The 19,296-nt window shown below is 38.0% G+C and overlaps 1 protein-coding gene across 2 annotated transcripts in view; it reads right to left on the bottom strand.

Annotated features, from left to right (window-relative positions):
* LOC150109242 (prestin-like) overlaps nt 1–19,296 on the bottom strand; it is a 276,267-nt gene that overhangs the window by 192,984 nt on the left and 63,987 nt on the right. The window lies entirely within an intron of this gene.

The following is a 19,296-nucleotide window of genomic DNA, read 5'->3' as shown; positions in this document are numbered from 1 at the left end:
GATAGATGAGAGTTTAACTAAATCGTACTTACCGGATGCAAAATTTAAGGATGTAAGTGAGAGTATTAGAGTGCAAAAACACAGGGTGAAAGAATTGATAGTTGTGGCGGGTACAAATGAATTGAAAGGAGAAAAATTTTTTATGAGAGGACTTGAAAGTATTTTAAAGTAGCAAAAGAAAAAAGAAAAGAGTGATAGAGTAAGAAAGGCGAGTCTGTTGCCGCGGTATGACAGAGGAGTTTAGGAGGGCCATAATTGCAAATGACATTATGCACAGGTTATGCAGACGGTGTGGAATGAGTTTGATGGGAGAAAGGATTTATACAAGATGGATGGCCTGCATTTGAATGGATTTGGTGTGCGGAGACTGGAAAAAGTGTTGTTGAATGAAGTGAAAATGGATGTGCAGAACCAGGGAAACTAGAACTACCAAGTAGGGGGTGGGAAGTGGATATGCAGACATCAGTGAGACAGGTGAGTGTAAGAATGTATATAATGTACCCGAGCCATTACTAAGGACAAAAAATCGAAATGGGATAGTTAGAATATCACATCAAGATGGGGGGGGGGGGGGGACAAAGGGATCACTGCATTTCATGTATACTAATGCCAGGAGTATTAGGAACAAGAAGGTTCCTAATACTCAGGAGTATTAGGAACAAGAAGGTTCCTAATACTCAGGAGTATTAGGTAAGAACAAGTGTTACTGAATGAAGTGAAAATAGATGTGCAGAACCAGGGAAACTAGAACTACCAAGTAGGGGGTGAGAAGTGGATATGCAGACATCAGTAAGACAGGTGAGTGTAAGAATGTATATAATGTACCCGAGCCAGTACTAAGGACAAAAAATCAGAATGGGATAGTTAGAATATCACATCAAGATGGGGGGGGGGGGGGAACAAAGGGATCACTGCATTTCATGTATACTAATGCCAGGAGTATTAGGAACAAGAAGGAAGAATTTTTGGCCTTGATTGGCTCTTCCTGGCCACAGGTTATTGGCATTAGTGAAACATGGCTGATGGAAGATGATATAGTTAGTGGGATAGAATATGTAGGTTATAGTGTGTTTAGGAGGGACAGAGAGAATAAAATGGGCGGAGGGGGTGTTATTGATGATAGCTGATGAACTGCAGCCATGGAGAATTGAAGTCGTATCGCAGGATAGTGAAAAGAGCTCATTTGAGGCTATTTGGTGTGAGACCGAGACTGGCAGAATAAAATATACAGTTGGGTGCTGCTATAGACCAGGTGATGGAATAGATGGTGGAGATAGTATGCATAGGGAAATTGATGAAATGAGTGGAAGGAGGGTAATTATGATATGGGATTTCAACTATGGTAACATTGATTGGAAGGAGGAGAGGACACATTTGAGGAAGGAAATGGATTTTATTCAATTATTAAGCGATAACTATCTGAGACAGCATGTAATTGAAAATACTAGGTGTGTGAGAGTGCTTGACCTGGTAATAGCATATGAGAATTTGAATGTAATGAATATGATCATGTTGCCACCTATTGGTGAGAGTGATCATAAGGTCTTGACTTGGAAGGTGGCTAAAGGTGTGGAATTTTCGATTAAGACAGGGTATATGTTGAATTATCGTGCTGGCAAGTGTGACAAGCTTAGGAGATTGCTTGGATCAGTGCCATGGCATGTACAACTGCAAGGGCTGGATGTCAATAGAGCATAGGAAGTGGTCAAGGAGCATTTACAGGAGGTTATGGCTGATTGTATACCTAGGGGCTGAATATTAAAGCAAGTAGAGGTTAAATGGATGAATAACACCATTAAACTTGAGCTGCAAAAAAAGAAACAACTGTGGAGGGAATTTAAAGAAAGAGGTGACCTGCAGGCACATGAACGGTATAAAGTGCATAGTAAAAAAAAGCAAAAGCGGATTATGAAAGGAAACTAGCTATGCAAGCTAAAGAGAATCCCAAATAGTTCTTTCAATATGCTGCAAACAAGAAAAAAGCTGTACACGGCAAAATGATTTTAAGGAATGACGATGGTAAGGAGGTCACTGAATCAGTCATTATATAGTGGAGTTACTGAGTGAGCACTTTACAAAAGTATATCATCCAGGTGGTGACATTGAAAAAATGAAGGAACCATTAGTTTATATAGGAATTGTGATGAACGAAATGGAGGTGAATAGTCTATTATAGTACCTTAATGTGAATACCTCTGTGGGATTGGATGGTATACCGGCACGGGTCTTGCGTGAAGTGGCTAAAGAATTATCAGTGCCCTTGACCATGTTGTTTAATCTGAGTCTCGGGTCAGGTTTAGTCCCAAAGGTGTGGAAATAGGGAAAATAGTTCCACTGCATAAAGGACGATCCAAGACAACGGTTGCAAATTACCAACCGAACAGCATATCAGGAATCGTTGTCAAGGTCTTGGAGAAAGTAGTCAAGGTAAAAATACAGGAGATTGATGAAAATGAGATACTGTACAGGGGGACAGCATGGCTTTGTGAAGGGTAGATCATGCCTCAGTAACTTGCTCAAGTTTTATAACACAGTGACGACTGAACTGGATAAGGGTAATGGGTTTACAGTGATACTGCTGGACCTGGCAAAGGCATTTGACAGGATACCACATGGAATTTTAATCTGTAAACTACAACATATGGGATGGATATAGGGTTGGTGAGATGGATAGGTGGGTGGTTGATGTAGAGATATCAAAGAGTAGTTTATTCAGGAGTAGAGTCCAAAAGACAGCCTGTGACTAGTGGTGTGCCACAGGGTTCTGTTCTTGGACCACTGCTGTTTAATTTGTTCATTAACGATATAGGGAAGGATCTAAGAGGAACAGTTCATTTCTTTGCTGGTGATGCAAAGTTGGGTAAGTCAATAGTGAATGCAGAAGATGTCAAATCTTGCAGAATGACTTGGATAGATTGGAGTTCTGGGCTAAGGAGAATGGATGTCAATTTAATGTGACAAATTGTAAGGTTATGCATTTTGGGGTGAAAAGATTAGCAGCAGTATACCACATTGGTGGAACTGTACTCCGGGAGATTGATGAGGCCAGGGATTTGGGAGTGTTGGTGGATAGGGAGATGAAGTTTAGGGGGTACATTGCAAAAGTAGCTAAATCAGCTCATCAACTCACTTGGTTGTTGAAAAATACCTTGATGAGCAGAGACAAGCAAGTTATTGTACCTCTGTACCGAGCCTTGATAAGAGGATCCAGAGGCGAGTGACTAAGATGATAGCAGGTCTATGGAATGAACCATATGAGAACAGGTTGAAGATTTGTGGGTTGCAGAAATTAATTGATAGGCAGAAAAGGGGAGATATGATTGAGACATTGAAATTGCTAAAGGTTTCTATAGGATTAATTCAGAGGATATTTTTGAGATCAGGACTGGTGGTGGGAGAACTATTGGACATTTATGGAAGCTGGGCAAGAGTGTAGTTAGCAGGGGGTGTTAGAGCTGGGTTCTTTACTTTTAGAGTGGTAACTGAGTGGAATAAGCTGCCAGAGTCTGTTGTGGGTGCTATGACGGTGAGTGAGTTCAAGTCAAGGTATGATAAATACTGTGAGAATGTCGTATAGTTGTGTGGACATGATGTTTAGGGCTTCCCTCGGTGAGTCTAAGGACTCCCTGGAGTCGCCCGTAATAATAATAATAAATTATCATTCTTATTAGAATCATTATTATCAATTAAAATGCTGATGATTATCAAGGAATTCCTCCAAGGAATCATCAAGGGAGGTCATACACCACCCACACCAGATGTCATAACCTTCTGTTAAACTCATTTGCACCAGATGCACTCACTACTTAAACAGGTAAACTGTTCTGCTCACAATCAGTTCTGTGAGAAAGAAATCTAGCTCTCTTACCCTTCAGAATATGATTAACATAAATTAAACAACAATGGTCCAAAGACTGAGCCTTGGGACACATCATTAGTCACCTTACCCAGCAGAGCTGCACCATTCATATCCCTTTCTGATACCTGTCTATCAGTCACACTCACTTATTCTAGCCAATATCTTATATTGTAATATCATATTCTCCAGTTTATGCAACAGCATTTCATACAGTATCATATCAAATGCCTTAGCATGGCCAACAATATCATGTCCATTCCCTTTTTCTTACTCAGCCATAACATTATAATAAAATATGAACAAATTGCTCAGATATAACCTTCCTCTAATAAACACATGCTATTCTTTGCAATGCACAAGAACTCATATACACAAACTATTTGTGTATGTGAGTTCTTACCAACTTCTCTAGCATCTTCACAACTACTTCACAACATCCATGCTCAAGGCAGGTTCGAATCCCGCCTTGGGCATGGATGTCTGTGAAAGTACTAGTGGTGGTAGTCAGCGATAAATGGTGGTAGATGAAGGTTGGTGGAGTAGTGAGACGAAGAGCTGTAGAGTAGATGCCCTCCCTCGATGAGTCTTTGGACTCCCTGGAGGTGTGATGTAATAATAATAATAATACTCCAAAGAAACTGATAGGTCAGTAGCTAGACACAGTTTTTGCACCACCTTGTGCAACAGAACTATCACACATTCCTTCCATTCCTGTGGTATCATTTCTGAACTGAACCTCCAGTTATACAACTAGTATATCAGCATGTGTGCTAGTTGAGCTGAACATTTCATTAGCACACATGCTGATATTCCATTTTCATCTACTGCCGAATTATTCTTATCCAGCTAAGCAACGAGTCTAGAGTTGCCTTTTCATACATCTCTATCTTTAGCATTGTACTAGGCACCATGTCACATACATAGCTGATAGATCTTAGCAAAGTGAGCACATTATTTAAACAATTGCATATGCTTCTGACAATGGTATTGTCTGCATTCAGCAAAGTTATTCTTCCACAGTCATTCTTTCTTTTACTTGCAGCAAATAAAATTATTTTGAATTGTCTTGCCTTTATTCTGCACAACCAATTTCTTTTCATGCTGGCCTGGCTGGCTGGTTGAGTAGTTAGCATATCCACTCTTCAACCAAAATGCTCATTTCTTGTAACGTCCAGGATACCATAGTTGGCATTTGGACTCCAAGGTGAGACATTAGTCAGAAGTTGTTACTTCCTAGCCAGGGGCCAGTGCAGGCCACCATCAATCCCCAAAACAGAGGTTTAAATCAGAATGAGGCTCATAGAAAACTAAAAATAAAGTTCTGCAATAGGGCTTTAATCCATGAGAGTAACCCTTGTTATCTTGATGTCACACTTGACCATAGTCTAACTTACTGAAAACATTTGAAAAAAAAAAAGTTAAAGATATCTACCAGGAACAACATCAGGAGTAAACAGGAGTTAACAATAGACAACTATTAAAATTATTACAATTCTAAAAAGTGCTACCTGAGTAGCTAATGTATAACTAAACAATTTTCTATCTTACTGAAAAAAAAAAAAAAAAAAAAAAAAAATATATATATATATATATATATATATATATATATATATATATACATTAACAAAATAAAGTTAGGGAAGATTAGCAGATTTAAGAAGTACTATCTACCACAAATGGGATAGACAGTGACCATCAGATCTGTTTAAGCTGGAAAAATGAAATAAAGTTTCACACATTTCTTTATAAAGACATTCTATGAGGAAATGACTTTTATGAAGGACTCTTGTCTTGTTCTGATAAACTCAATGTTTAGTGTTGATAGCAAGCTTAGACTATTCAGGATCATCACATTTAATATAATACTTGTGTTCTTCTAGACGATAAAAGTAGATCTTCAGTTATCCAGGCATCTACTAGATTCCTTGCTCTTCTGGTTTATCTTATTTTGGACAAACTGGAAGATCTTTGTTGTCATTCACTGCAAGCTTCAAAAATAGTAAAAGTTTGTTTCAAACACACAAGCATCCAGTTATGCTCAGCTATGAAAAATAAACAAAACAAAACAAAAATTCAAATTTTAATATAATAATAATTAATATTATCATTACTTTTATAAACATATTTTTTTCTCTAATTTTTCGTTTTCCTCTCCAGAGGTTAGGATCAATGGCTGACCAGAGCAGTAGTGCTATTGCTTACTATAGTGTATTGCGATGTAGATTTTGTCCTTGTACATATATTTCTGATGATGACCTTCATGTAAAAATTAAAACGCTGGGTGTTATAATATCTTATTTTGGGATAAAATAAGTGCTCTAACCTCCTAAAGTAACTAACTAACTCCTTAATGGTATCCCCACCTTGATGCAATAAGGAGGCTTGCATGCACCAATGACCTCAAGAGCTATGCCAGCAGTAGCTAAGTTACTGGTAGGGTCCTAGCTGGACAGGATAAGAGGTAAGGACCAGACTGAGAGAGATACCCTGGTCCTCTAGGTTGTAGATTTTGCTTAAGACTGGTTACCTTACCAAGTAAAGAAAAGTAAAGAATCAATAACACGCATGTTGGAACTAGAAAATTCACTGGACTGAAACAATGGAAAACGACCAAGAAAGAACACAGGTAAAAGATTAGGAATCTCAAATATTTTAAAAGTAGCTATGTGAAATTTGTGAAGCATAACAAAGGAATTAGAATTGGTAAAGCAACTAGAAATTAAAATTATTAATATAGTCATGATAACAGAAACAAAAAAGAAATTAAAGGAAATGAAAGATATAGATGGTTGTACTATGCTATGTAGTGGAGTGGACCAACATATTGGAGCTTCTAGTGGTGTGGCCATTTTAAATCAATAATAAATGGAAAAACAGAATATGAAAGTACAATTTTGTAAATTATCAAATTATAACAGTTAAGTTAAAAACAAACAGAAGCTACTTAAATATCATAGGAGTATATGACCTGCAGAAGGTAGGAAAGAGGATTCTGAATAATTTTATGAAAAACTACAAAAAGAGTTAAATAAATGTAATAAAAATTATTATATATTAATAGCAGAGATCTTAATGATAGAGTTGGAAATAATCCAATCCTAAATGTCTTTGGAAAATATTTTTCAAGAAAAATAATATAAAAAATATACTTGGAATGACAGAGGAACAAGATCTATAATTGATTATATCATTACTAATCAGAAATTAGCTCCACATGTAAGAGATGCACATGTTTACAGAGGAAGTGAAATTTTTTCAGATCATTATTTAGTAGTCTCTAAAACAGAAAGACTAGCAAAATGGAGAAAGGAAGTAAATAAGACAAAAAACAAGAAATAGAACAAGTATAGGAAATATATCTATTACAAGAAAAAAGCATTAGAATGATATATCATGATTAACAGATTACCTAAAAGAAACCCAAATCAATGAAGATATAGAAGAAGAAGAAGAATGGAAAACTTTAATAAAGATAATCCATAAAGCAGCTTCTGAAGTACTTCGAAAGAAAAATATAATATTAAAAATAAAAACAGTAAAAATCTGGAAAACAGATAGAAAAGGCAATAAAAGAAAAACAAATGGCATACAAATCTCTCCTTCAAAAACATACAAAGGAAACAGAAGAAATATTATTATTATTATTCAGGCCTCCATGGAGTCAAGAGACTCATTGAGGGGAGGTCCCCCCCCCCCTAAGAAACACAAAGTCTATCATACCACTCCTTAAACTCATTGACCGTTCTCGCCCTCACCACTATCAGGCAATGCATTCCACGGTTCAACCACCCTCTATCAAAGAATCCACTCCTCACCCTCTTGCTCACAGTTTCCTTTCGTAACTTCCAGGGATGGCCTCTTGTCATCACCCCTTCCTGCTGTTCAACCAAGCGAAAGAACTCCCCAGTGTCAACCCTGTAACCACCTCTCAACAGTTACAGGGTTGACACAGCCGATCCTCATAACTATCCTTGTACAGTCCTGAAACCATTTTTGTCGTCCATCTTTGTATCCTTTCCACAGTTAATTTATCCCCTTCAAATCCTGTGGACCAAATCTGAGAACAATAGTCCAAGTGTGGTCTGATCAGAGACTTATATAACGGAATGATAACCCTCTTATCTCTACAGGTCAGTGTCCTTCTCATAATTGCAATCCTCTGTGTTACCTTCACCACCTTTGCAATATGTCCCATAAACTTCGGGTTTCTATCAATCATCAACCCCAGATCTCGTCTCCCCTACTTCCTCCAGTATAACTCCTCCGATAGCGTATGCAGCATCCCATCGATATTCTTTCACAATTTCCCACGCACTAACGATATCCCGGCCTTCCAATTCCTCCCTCCATGAAACTTCCTGAAGTTGACGTCTAAGACTATTATAATCACCTGCATTATAATTCCACATAAGTTCCCGTCTCTTTGATACTCCTGCATATCTATTCATTTTCCAAGTCAAAACCATGTGGTCACTCTCTCCAACTGGTGGGAGAGATGCCAACTCAGTTATTATCAACTCTTCTGATGCTATAACCAAATCCAAAACTCTTGAACCTCTTGTTCCCTCTGTTACATGTTGCCTAAGACATTTGTCCCTCAAGAATTCTAGAAATTCCATTCCACTATTGCTACATGCATCTTCTTCTCTCCAATTTATACTACTGTAGTTAAAATCTCCCATAACAATCATTCTTCTTGCACTTGCCAAACTTAGCTGTCTAAACATCTCCTGGTCCCCATCCTCCGTGCTCCTGGGTCTGTAGCAACACCCCACTAAATATCCTGTCTTGCCTACCTCTACCTCACACCATATGCTCTCAAAATCATATTATATCACAAGACAATGAAGATGACCTTCAAAAATTGGTTGATGAATTAAACAAAATAAGCCAACAATAAAATTAAAAAATTTTACAAAAGAAAACAAAAGTCATGGCATTTAATGGTCAAGATAATGTTAGATCAAAAATAGCTATAGAAAATAAAATAGAACAAATGACATGATTTAATTATTTAGGCTGCATAATAACGTATCTAAAAGATAAAAATATAGATGAAAAAATAAAGAAATTTCAGAAATATGTGGAACAATTAAAAGGACACTGAATGAAAAAAGCAAGACGAGAAAGTCAGCTAGAATTTTATAAAGTAACGGCCACTCCCACTCTTTTATATGATTCAGAAACATGGACAGTTAAAAAGAAAGATGAAAGTAAAATACAAGCTTCAGAGATGAGATGTTTAAGAACAATTAAGGATGCACAAAGGACCGTATAAGAAATGAAGACATCAGAAAAGAACTAGATATTTATAACATAAATGAATAGATCAAGGATTATAGAGAAAAACGGAAAGAACATCTATCTAGGATAGAAAGACATCAGCTTGTGAGGTGGATAGATAGAGACCAAAGGGAAAGAGAGTGAGGAAAAACAGTGACAGGATGGAAAGACCAATGAAGCCAGAACAGACAAATGCCTAATCCTTAAAGAGAAGTAGCTCTAACTCAGAAGTTTCTCTCTCTCCCCATAATTCTATGTGATGAATACTGATCACCAAGTAACAAGGAAAGAAAGAATAATGTAGAAGATAAAATGTTTCCTTGCAGCATGGCAGACCATGTTTCTGTTAGTGCATTGAATTTCTTTCCTATGCTTGTGCATTGATTAATGTATAAATAATTTGCTACCAATTCCTATTGCTGTTAGTTTCTCATTAGAATGATGTAATCTACTATAAGAAGTACTGTAGTTAAGTCTATAAGGATGAGTACCTCATACTATTATTATTAATTATTGATTATGAGGACAGAACGATTTTGACTTTGTGTTCATCAGGTTCGGACCGATCAAAAGTGAGCAAAGATATTTATGGAAGTTTTTTCACGTGGCTATGCTACTAATTATATATTGGGTTTTATCCTTATCTAAGTGTTAGCAAACAAATTTTGCACCTGAAGTTCTTTCGGGGCTGGGGCAACTCTTGGTAAAGGTGGTATAAGTTCTCAACACTTGCCTTAGTATCTCTCATAATGCAAAGCACATCTCCTTGAGGAGATGTATAATGCTATGCATTAAGGGAAGGGCCACTACCCAGACCGGTTTCGACCTTTATTGAGGTCTCATCAGTGGAATTTGTTGCCTTCGTCAATATGTGTGAACCTCAGATTGAGGCATTAGTGAGACCTGGCTATCAGAATCAGACTTACTAATTGATATGAATGTAAAAGGTACAGTATTTTTAGGAAGGATAGACAGAATTGGAGAGGAGAAGACGTATTGCTAATGATATCGAATGACTTGAATCCAGTTAGCATTGAGACCTACGATTGTAGTATTAGTAACAGTATTTCATGTGGCAGTGAATTTGAAGTCATCTCATGTGAGGTGTAATCTAAAATGATCAATTACATAATGGGGTTTTGCTACAGACCTGGTAGATCGGTTGCTAGTGATGAAGAAATGTTAAAGACAATCCACAAGAATTCTATCGATATACTGCAAGTAAAAGAAAGAATGATTATGAAAGAACAACTCTTCTGAATGCAGGTGGTTTGAGGGTGACAGATGTAGAAGACGTTGTTCAACTCAGTGCCCATTTTGCTAAAAGCTATAGACCTGGTGTATGGAACATTGAGTTCACTGCTACCTCTTCATGAATGAAGAAACTCAGGTGTATGAAGAGGAGGTATTAAAGTTGTTGCACAAACTGAATAACAGTAAATTCCTTAAATAATTTAATAGTCAAACTGAATAACAATTCAGCAATAGGGACTGATGGTATATCAGCAGGAGGACTAAAAGAGAGTTCAGATGAACTGGCTATTCCTTTAATAGGCTATATAATTTGAGTCTCGAAACAGGGAAGATTCTGCAAGAATGGAAAAAACATATGATAAATCCCATTGCACAAGGGTGATGCAAAGACCAATGTATTCAATTATCGACCAATCAGTAATTCAGGAATGGAGGTGAAGATTTTGGATAAATTGGTTAAGGCTAGCATTCAGAAATTGGTTGATAGTGAATCTCTATTTTGTGAGCAGCATGAGTTTACTAAGGGAAGGTCATGTTTTAGCAACTTGCTCACATTTTATAATAATGTTACCAATGAACTAGACTAAGGGAATGGATACACCATGATACTTTTGGATTTTGCTAAGGCTAAAGAATACCGAATACAGCATGGAAGACTGTTGCATAAATTGGAGAATACTAGTTTCGATTATAAAATATTAGCATAGATAATAGGATAGCTGACTGACAGATATCAAGAAGTTATATATGGGGGGATGCGAGTCTACAATATTTAAAGTACCTAGTCGTGTACAACAAGAATTGGTCCTTTGTCTACTGTTATTCAATCTCGACATTAATGATATTAGGAAGGATTTGACAGGTGACATACTGCTATTTGGCGATGATGTCACCTGTCAAAGATAGGTAAGACAATTAGGAATGCTGCTGATATGCAGTACTTGCAGAATGAATTTCACATTCTGCAAGTACTTGCAGAATGTGAAATGAACTTTCACATGTAAAGGTAAGGATGTCATTTTGCCTCTTTAAAGACCGTGATAAGACCTCACTTGAACTACTCTACATGGGACTGGTCTCATAGTTTCTGTTGTGATTCTGATACAGTGGAGAGAGTGCAAAAGAGAGTGTTAAAAATGATATCAGGATTGTGGAAGACTGATTATGAAGACAGATTGAGAATTTGTAGAGTGCAGACACTAACAAACAGGAGAAAGAGGGGTGATATGATTGAGACTTACAAACTTCTGAAAGTCATACAGGATTTCATTTGATGGAATTTTTCATTTTATGAAGGGTGGGAATAGGATAAGAGAGCATCCTTGGAAACTTAGAATGAATGCTGCTAAGAAAGGGGTGAGGGCTATATTTTTGTCTCATAAGGTGGTGCATGATTGGAATGGATTGCGATTGGATGTTGTGTGTGCAAACAGTGTGAAGGAATTCAAGAATAAGTATATGATAGCTGATGCATATAGAATGTGGACTCCCTCGACGAGTCCCTAATTCCCTGTAGGTCTCTCTTAATAATAATATACTATAACAATAATAATTATTATTATCTGAAATCCTCTTGGAGTCAGAGACTCATCCAGGAGGTCCCTTTTGGTATACACATAGCTAATCATTCTGTGCCTTAAATACATTTAAATTCTCTGCAGACACCACACTCTCAGGCAATGCATTCCAATCATCCACAACTCTCCATGCAAAAAAAGCTGCTTCTCACTCTCTTGCTCACACCCTCATTTTACAGGATCCAGGGATGAGCTATTGTTCTCCTCCAATCTCTCATCATTTTATGAAAAACCTCGACAATATCAATGCTATAGCAACTGCTTACTAACTTGTATGTCTCTATCATATCACCCCTCTTCCTCCTATCCACTAGACTTTGCAAATTGCATCATCAACCTTTCTTCATATTCCACATTCTACACATCAAAAAATATTTTGGTAAATCACCTCTGGACCCTCTGCAACATCTCTTCATCCTTTTGAAAACCAGGTGACAAAATCTGTGCATAGTAGTCCATATATGGCCTATTCAGAGACTTATAAAATGGAATCAGAATCTCCTTTCTTCTATAAGTCAGTGTCCTCTGCATCATTCCCATAAGTCATTATATTGTCCTCAAAAATTTTGGCAATATGTAATCTAAATTTCGGATCCTCATCCACCATCACCTCGAGATCTCTTGGTTCCTCCAACTACAACAATACATCCCCACCAAAATATTCTACATCCCATCTTTGTTTTCCAAATTTTAAAATCTTATATTTTGCAACATTGAACTGGTCTCCCCACTTCTATGCCCATTCACTTAGTCTATTCAGGTCTTCTTGTAAGGCCCCATCTGCTCTACTCTTCATAGTTTGTCCTAACTTTGCAGCATCTACAGACAACTGTATATCCCCAATTAAATATTCCCAATATCATTAACATACAGGTTAAACAGCAATTTCTCTAAAACAGACCCACAAGGCACACCACTAGTGACTTTCCTGTTCTGGGATATTGTCCCCCCCTCCATACACAACCTTTTGATTCCTATCAGACAGCCAATCTCCAATCCAATGCACTTTTAACATCCAACCCATCTGCTCTAGTTCAACTATCAATGAACTCCTTTAGCAAATCCATGCTGTACATCAAAGATAATACCACTGCTGTCAACCCAATTCTGGATCATGATTCCCACCAACCTTGCCAACACTTTAATCACAACACCTGACACACAGATTGGGCTATAATTAAAAATTTGAATTCTGTCACCTCCTTGATGAAGTGGTACAATCTAGCCTCCACTTCTTTGGAACTTCACCCAGTTTAAGACTCATATTAAACAAATATGTCACAGCAAATGTCAACTCCCTGTAACAGTCCTTCAAAATGTGCAGTGATATATTATCAAGTCCCACAGCCTTATTAATCTCATGTTTGTTTATTCCCTATATACCTTTTCCTCACTCACAGTCAGTCTCTCCTCCTCATCATCCACTGCTCTCAATGATGTCACTTTCAGACAAATAAAAGACCTTTATGACTGCCCATTAAATATCGCAATTATATCCTCTACAGCAGTTGTTCTTATAACATTTTTTCCAATCAATGTCATCCTACCATTTTCCTATTCCTATTTTCTATCAGTGGTCCTAACAGGCACTTAAGTACCCACGACCTTTCCAAGTATTCTTGGACTTCGCAACCAACTGTAACTCAAGGATAAGGTTGTTAGTCCTATGCCTCCGAGAGTGTCCTATGTCTGTAGATGCATGTTTGCCTGTTCTGGGGGATGAAAAACCCTACCTTCGTATAAGACCAGCAAACTCACCTTTCATTGAAAAAGACCACATAAAGGTTCCTCACATCACCGACAGGAATTGAACCCAGGTCTTTCTGACCAAAGGGCTTCGTCTATACTGACTGAGCTATGGAGGCTCAGCCAACCATAATCATTTTTATTTTTGCTAGCTACATATCAAAAGAACTCCCTAGGATTTTTATTTTTACTTTATTAGCTAAGTACTGCTTGTACTGAACTTTGGCTACCCTTACCAACTGAGTCACCTTCCTTGCCTGTTCTTTGTATTCCCTCATGAAATTGATTATTATGGCTCCTCTTATCTTGATTTGATAATGCCTTTTTTTCTCAGTATTGCATGCTTAATCTCTTCATTCATCCATTTCACACCTACCTTATTTAATATTCTGACCTTTGGAATACATATAGACATTCCTTCTACTAGATAGTTCATGGATATCACCCAAGCAGCACTGATCTCCTTTCCACCCAACTCCTCATTCCATTCTACAGCTCCACACTGTCTTCTGAGCTTTAATCACCAGCTTTGTGGTTCCAAATATCCCCTCTACTCACAGACATCCTCACACGGCTGGCAACCAACAAAGTAATCATGTCATGGTTACTCTCACCAACTGGAGGGAGATTTGACACTCCATTTATAATAGCATCCTCTTATGAGATGATCAAATCCAAGACCCTCAATCCTCGTGTACCCTCTGTTACATACTCTCTGAGGTAGTTGTTCCTCAAAAACTCAAGAAACTCATTTTCTTTCATTCCAGTGGCTATCTCACCATCCCAGTCTATTGTTAGATCGTGAATGAGGCCTGCCTTGCTAGACAGACCCTTCAGGGTCATTATTGTCCATTTTGACCACCTAAGGCTCTACAAAAAAAGATCCAAGAGATTAGTCTGCTTCGGTGACTCGTTGGAAAATGTCTTGGGGACAAAGAGGAGACAGAGGGGGGAACGAATACAAGAACAGAGAGAACTCACCCCATGACAATCTGCAATCACCTCATGAAGGAGTCCATAAGGGAGAGGAAGAAGAGCAACTTCCAGATGAATATTTCCCCTGCTTCATGAGACATAGAGAGACCCCAGAGATGACCCACAAAGATGGAACCTGTCAGGGGGGGATCGAAGCGAACCAACGAGGTCAGGAGAAAGAGGGGGAAATCACAAAACTCTGCATCAAGGTACATGCTGATACCCAGGCAAAAAGGGAGGATATTTCCCAGAGAAAGGAGAGGCTGTTGCTAAAAGGGGGAAAGGAAGGGAAAAGGAAATCGGGGCAACCACTCACAGATTAAAGAAAATTTTTTTTTGATGAAAGAAAAATTTTAAGGAAAAAAAGGGGGCCTTTGTTAGATCGTGAATGAGGCCTGCCTTGCTAGACAGACCCTTGTTCAGGATCTAACAAGAAATGGAGCCTAAATAAGGAAAATACCTGTACTGTTGGTGAAAATTGTACTAGAAAGAAATAAGGAAGATGGGGGGGGGGGGGGTATATCATATAACTGTCTAATAAGTGTATTTTTATTCATCCAATGGTGGGAAGTATTGTATAATATGAATATGTGTGATTTAAAAAGGGAAATATATGTGTGTAAATTGGAAGTGGAAAATAATATGTGCAAACAGAAACAGAAGAATAATATATGTAAGTTACAACAAACAAAGAAAAAAAAATGTGTTGACAATCAATCCAAAGACAGATTCTATGAAACTATGCATGCTGCAGTGATGACTAAGAGCCTAAGGTTCCATACAAGCACCTTGATAAATCCACTGTTGAACCTTACAAGCAAGATTTAGCAAATTCTCTGGGAGGAGCTCTCTCACGGGTTCAAGATGAAGGTCTTCGATGCGACCGTGACTGTAAGCTGTAGAAGCTAAAGGCAGTTTATGGTCGGAAAATAGAGAGAGCGGGAAGAGAGGGTAAAGGAGGTAATACGTGAGAAGGGTGTCCGACAAAAGAATAAGGTTTGGATCCAAGTGAAACCCAAACCGTGATGTTCCCAACCTGAACGGTAGAGAAGTTCCATACAAGCACCCCAGATGTTTCCTAATGGCAGCGAAAATCCAGTACACGTCAATCCATGAGATGGGAAAGCAATCTGTAGAGTGAACAAAAGGTCCAACCAGGATATGGTGATTGAGTGAGACTGTATGCTGCAAGAAATGGTAAGGTGATTTTGACCTATCTAAAGTTTAAGTGGGAGCATTAAAATGAAAGATTCGGTCTAAGCACATTTTTGCAAAAAGGAAGACTGAGACTATTTTATTAGTTGGTGGAACGCTTAGGGACATTGGACTGGTAGTCTGAAGAGCCTTGTTTTGTGATCCTTGCAAAACTTTATATGTGATTGTTACCTTAACTGTCTCCCTAGAGACACATGTCTAGACAATTCCTAGTATATAACTATGTACATGCCTTTCTTAGAAGATAATTGATACGTCATATTCTGAAATCGTCTGTAATGCTATTTAAAGCGATTAATTTAATTTAAGGGTATTAACGAATTTAATACCCTTAAATTAGATTTAAGGGTATTAACGAATTTAATACGATTAAATTAGATTTAAGGATATTAAATTCGGTAATAAGGGTATTAGTGAAAGATCTAATTTAAGGGTATTAGTGAAAATTAAAACTTTATGTTTATTATTTGAGTCCTGGTAATGAGACTGTTTGAGAATGACATTGACACTCACCAAAATATGAACCATGACAAAAGGGAAAGGGGTAATTAAACAATATTAAGACTACAAAAGGGCACGACTGCAATTTCAAATTACTAAGGTAGACGACTCTAACTGGCAGAGATCAAATAAATTTGTTAGAGTCTGTGACCCAGGGATAAATTTAGGATTCCTGGTCACAAGGAAGCAATTGAAGTTTTACTCTAAATTAAGAACAAAAAAATCACAAAACCCATATCTAACAATGGTGCAGCAGTCAACAGGATGTGACTAGGTCCAAAGAAAAATACATAATAATTTTGATCTATCACAGTGAGTAGGTCTTGATCTCAAGCACAACAACCAGGCAGTGAATAGGTAGAAAAAGCCAAGAGTACAGGGATGGCTACACCATCGAGTTCAGAACTGAGTAATCCCGAGTTCTTCAAAAATACAAACCCCAAACAGATATGTCCAAAATTTTCAGGGGAAGGGAATGATGGCGTGGGATCCTTCTTTTGGTACATAGAGGAGCTAAGAAAGGCTGCCAAATAGAGCGAAACTCAACTCCTGTTCTTGATACATGGTGGGCTTGTAGGGAAGGCAAAAAAAAAACGTTCTGCTTCCACCCCACCTTGAGGCGAGCACTAAAGTATGAGGATTTCAAAAGGACGTTGACCTCTGAATTAATAAAAAAAGGTGGAATCAGCCAAACATTAAAGAAATTCTACAGCTGTCTACAAAAGAAAGGGGAGAGGGTGACAAATTTTTTAACAGGCTGTCAACCCTTGCCTGCAACATAAAAACATCACCACACGATGAGGAACACGTTAAATGGCTGACACTGCAACAATCTCAGGCAGGCCTCTCCTCTGAGTTACAAAAAAGTAGATACATGAAAGGATAAACAGCCTGGATGAAAGCTATATAGCGGCCGGAGAGAGAGAAAATAATAGCAGATGTGACTGAAGCCTCTGAATACAGAGAAATGATCCTAGCAGAAAAAAAGGGAGGAGACGGAAAAAAAATTCTTTAAGGGCCATATCACCTATCCCAGAGACCATGAGGGCATACATTACAGGATGCAAAACGCTAACATAACAGGGACAGACCTTAACGGGAACCTTGCCCTTGTTGAGGGACTCAGAGGAAATGCCATGTGAATTCCTGCTTGACACTGGGGTCCATATATCTGTCATCCCTAATGTGCTTTTCAAGAAGCTCGACATGTCACGTGACAACATGCTAATCCCACTCCAACAACCCCACAAAATAATGGGGATAGCCAGAATAGAGCTCGAGGCCCCTGCACAGAAAGGAACTCAAGGTCAAAGAGTGTTGGATTTGCTCACAGCATCAGAAGGGATCCCTGTCAAGAATATGGCTATTTTACCACCAATTGGTGACAGTGATCATGCTGTACTTTCTTGGGAAGTAAAAATGTCAGCAATGCATGGGAATCTTTGAGAAAGTGCTTGAATGAGGTGGTATCTCAATGTATCCCTAGAGTTCAAAGAATAAATAGTTTGGGAGTGAAATGGATGTGCAACCTTATTAAACAAGAGATCTGCAAGAAGAAAATGATGTGGAAAGAATATCGTGAGAATAAGAGTGAGAGGAGTTATGAAATATATAAAGTCTCAGGCAAGAAAAGTAACGAGTATTGTGAGGAAAGCTAAAACAGAGTATGAAATGAAACTGGCCATGCAAGCTAAAGGCAATCCAAAAGAATTTTTTCATTATGCTGCAAGCAAAAGAAAGAATGAATGTGGAAGAATAACTTTATTGAATGCAGATGTTACACGAGTGTCAGAAGCTAAGGAGATTGTTCAGTTAATGAGTGCTCACTTTGCTAAAATATATCAACCAGGTGTATGTAGCATGGTGTACAGTGCTGATGCTATATTGAATAAAGAGTTACAGGTTCATGAAAATGAGGTTGAAGAGCTCTTGCATAACTTGGATAAGAATTTGTCAATAGGGAACAGATGGAATATCAGCCTGTTTGCTAAAGGAATGTTCAGCTGAACTGGCTTGGTCTTTCACACATTTGTATAACTTGAGTCTCAGTTCAGGAATGATACCACAGGAATGGAAGGAATGTATGATAGTTCCATTGCACAAGGGTGGTGCAAAAACTGATGTGTTTGACCACCGACCTATTAGTATCTCTGGTGTGGTAGTGAAGATTTTAGAGAAGTTGGTAAGAACTCTCATACAGAAATGGGTAGACAAACATGCTATACTCTGCAGCAACAGCATGGTTACTAAAGGAAGGTCATGTTTTAGCAATTTGCTCATATTTTATAACAATGTTATGGCCGAGTTGGATAAAGGGAATGGATACGCTATGATAATGTTGGATTTTTCTAAGGCATTTGATAGGATACCACATGTAAGGCTGTTGTGTAAAATGGAGAATATGGGAAGAATATAATCTCTTGACTTGGACCAGGGGATGGTTGACAGACAGATATCAAAAAGTGGTATACAGTCGGTGTGAATCTGCCAGATTTAAGGTAATCAGTGGAGTACCTCAGGGTTCAGTCCTTGAGCCATTATTGTTCAATCTATACATTAACGACATCAAGCAGGGTCTATCATCACATGTGCAATTGTTTTCCAATGATGCAAAGATAGGCAGGGCAATCAGGAATGCTACTAATATTCAGCAATTACAAAATGATTTGAATAGACTGGAAATCTGGGCAAATGAAAATGCTTGTCAGTTTAATATTAGTAAGTGTAAAGTTATGCACTTTGGCATGATTAGAGTTCCAGAGGCATATTATATTGGCAGGATTACTACAAGAAACTGAAGAGGCAAGGGATCTTGGTGTATTGGTGGATAAGAATTTAAAGTTCAAAGGTCACATAGCAAAAGCTGCAAATACAACTCAGAGGCTA

The sequence above is a fragment of the Typopeltis vanoorti genome, chromosome 2 (genome assembly GCF_054136105.1).
Source record: "Typopeltis vanoorti isolate ZY-2024b chromosome 2, IOZ_Tvanoo_1.0, whole genome shotgun sequence".
NCBI classification, from domain to species: Eukaryota; Metazoa; Arthropoda; class Arachnida; order Uropygi; family Thelyphonidae; genus Typopeltis; species Typopeltis vanoorti.
Note: the sequence above shows the minus strand (reverse complement) of the source record. Positions and strands in the feature narration are given on the sequence as shown.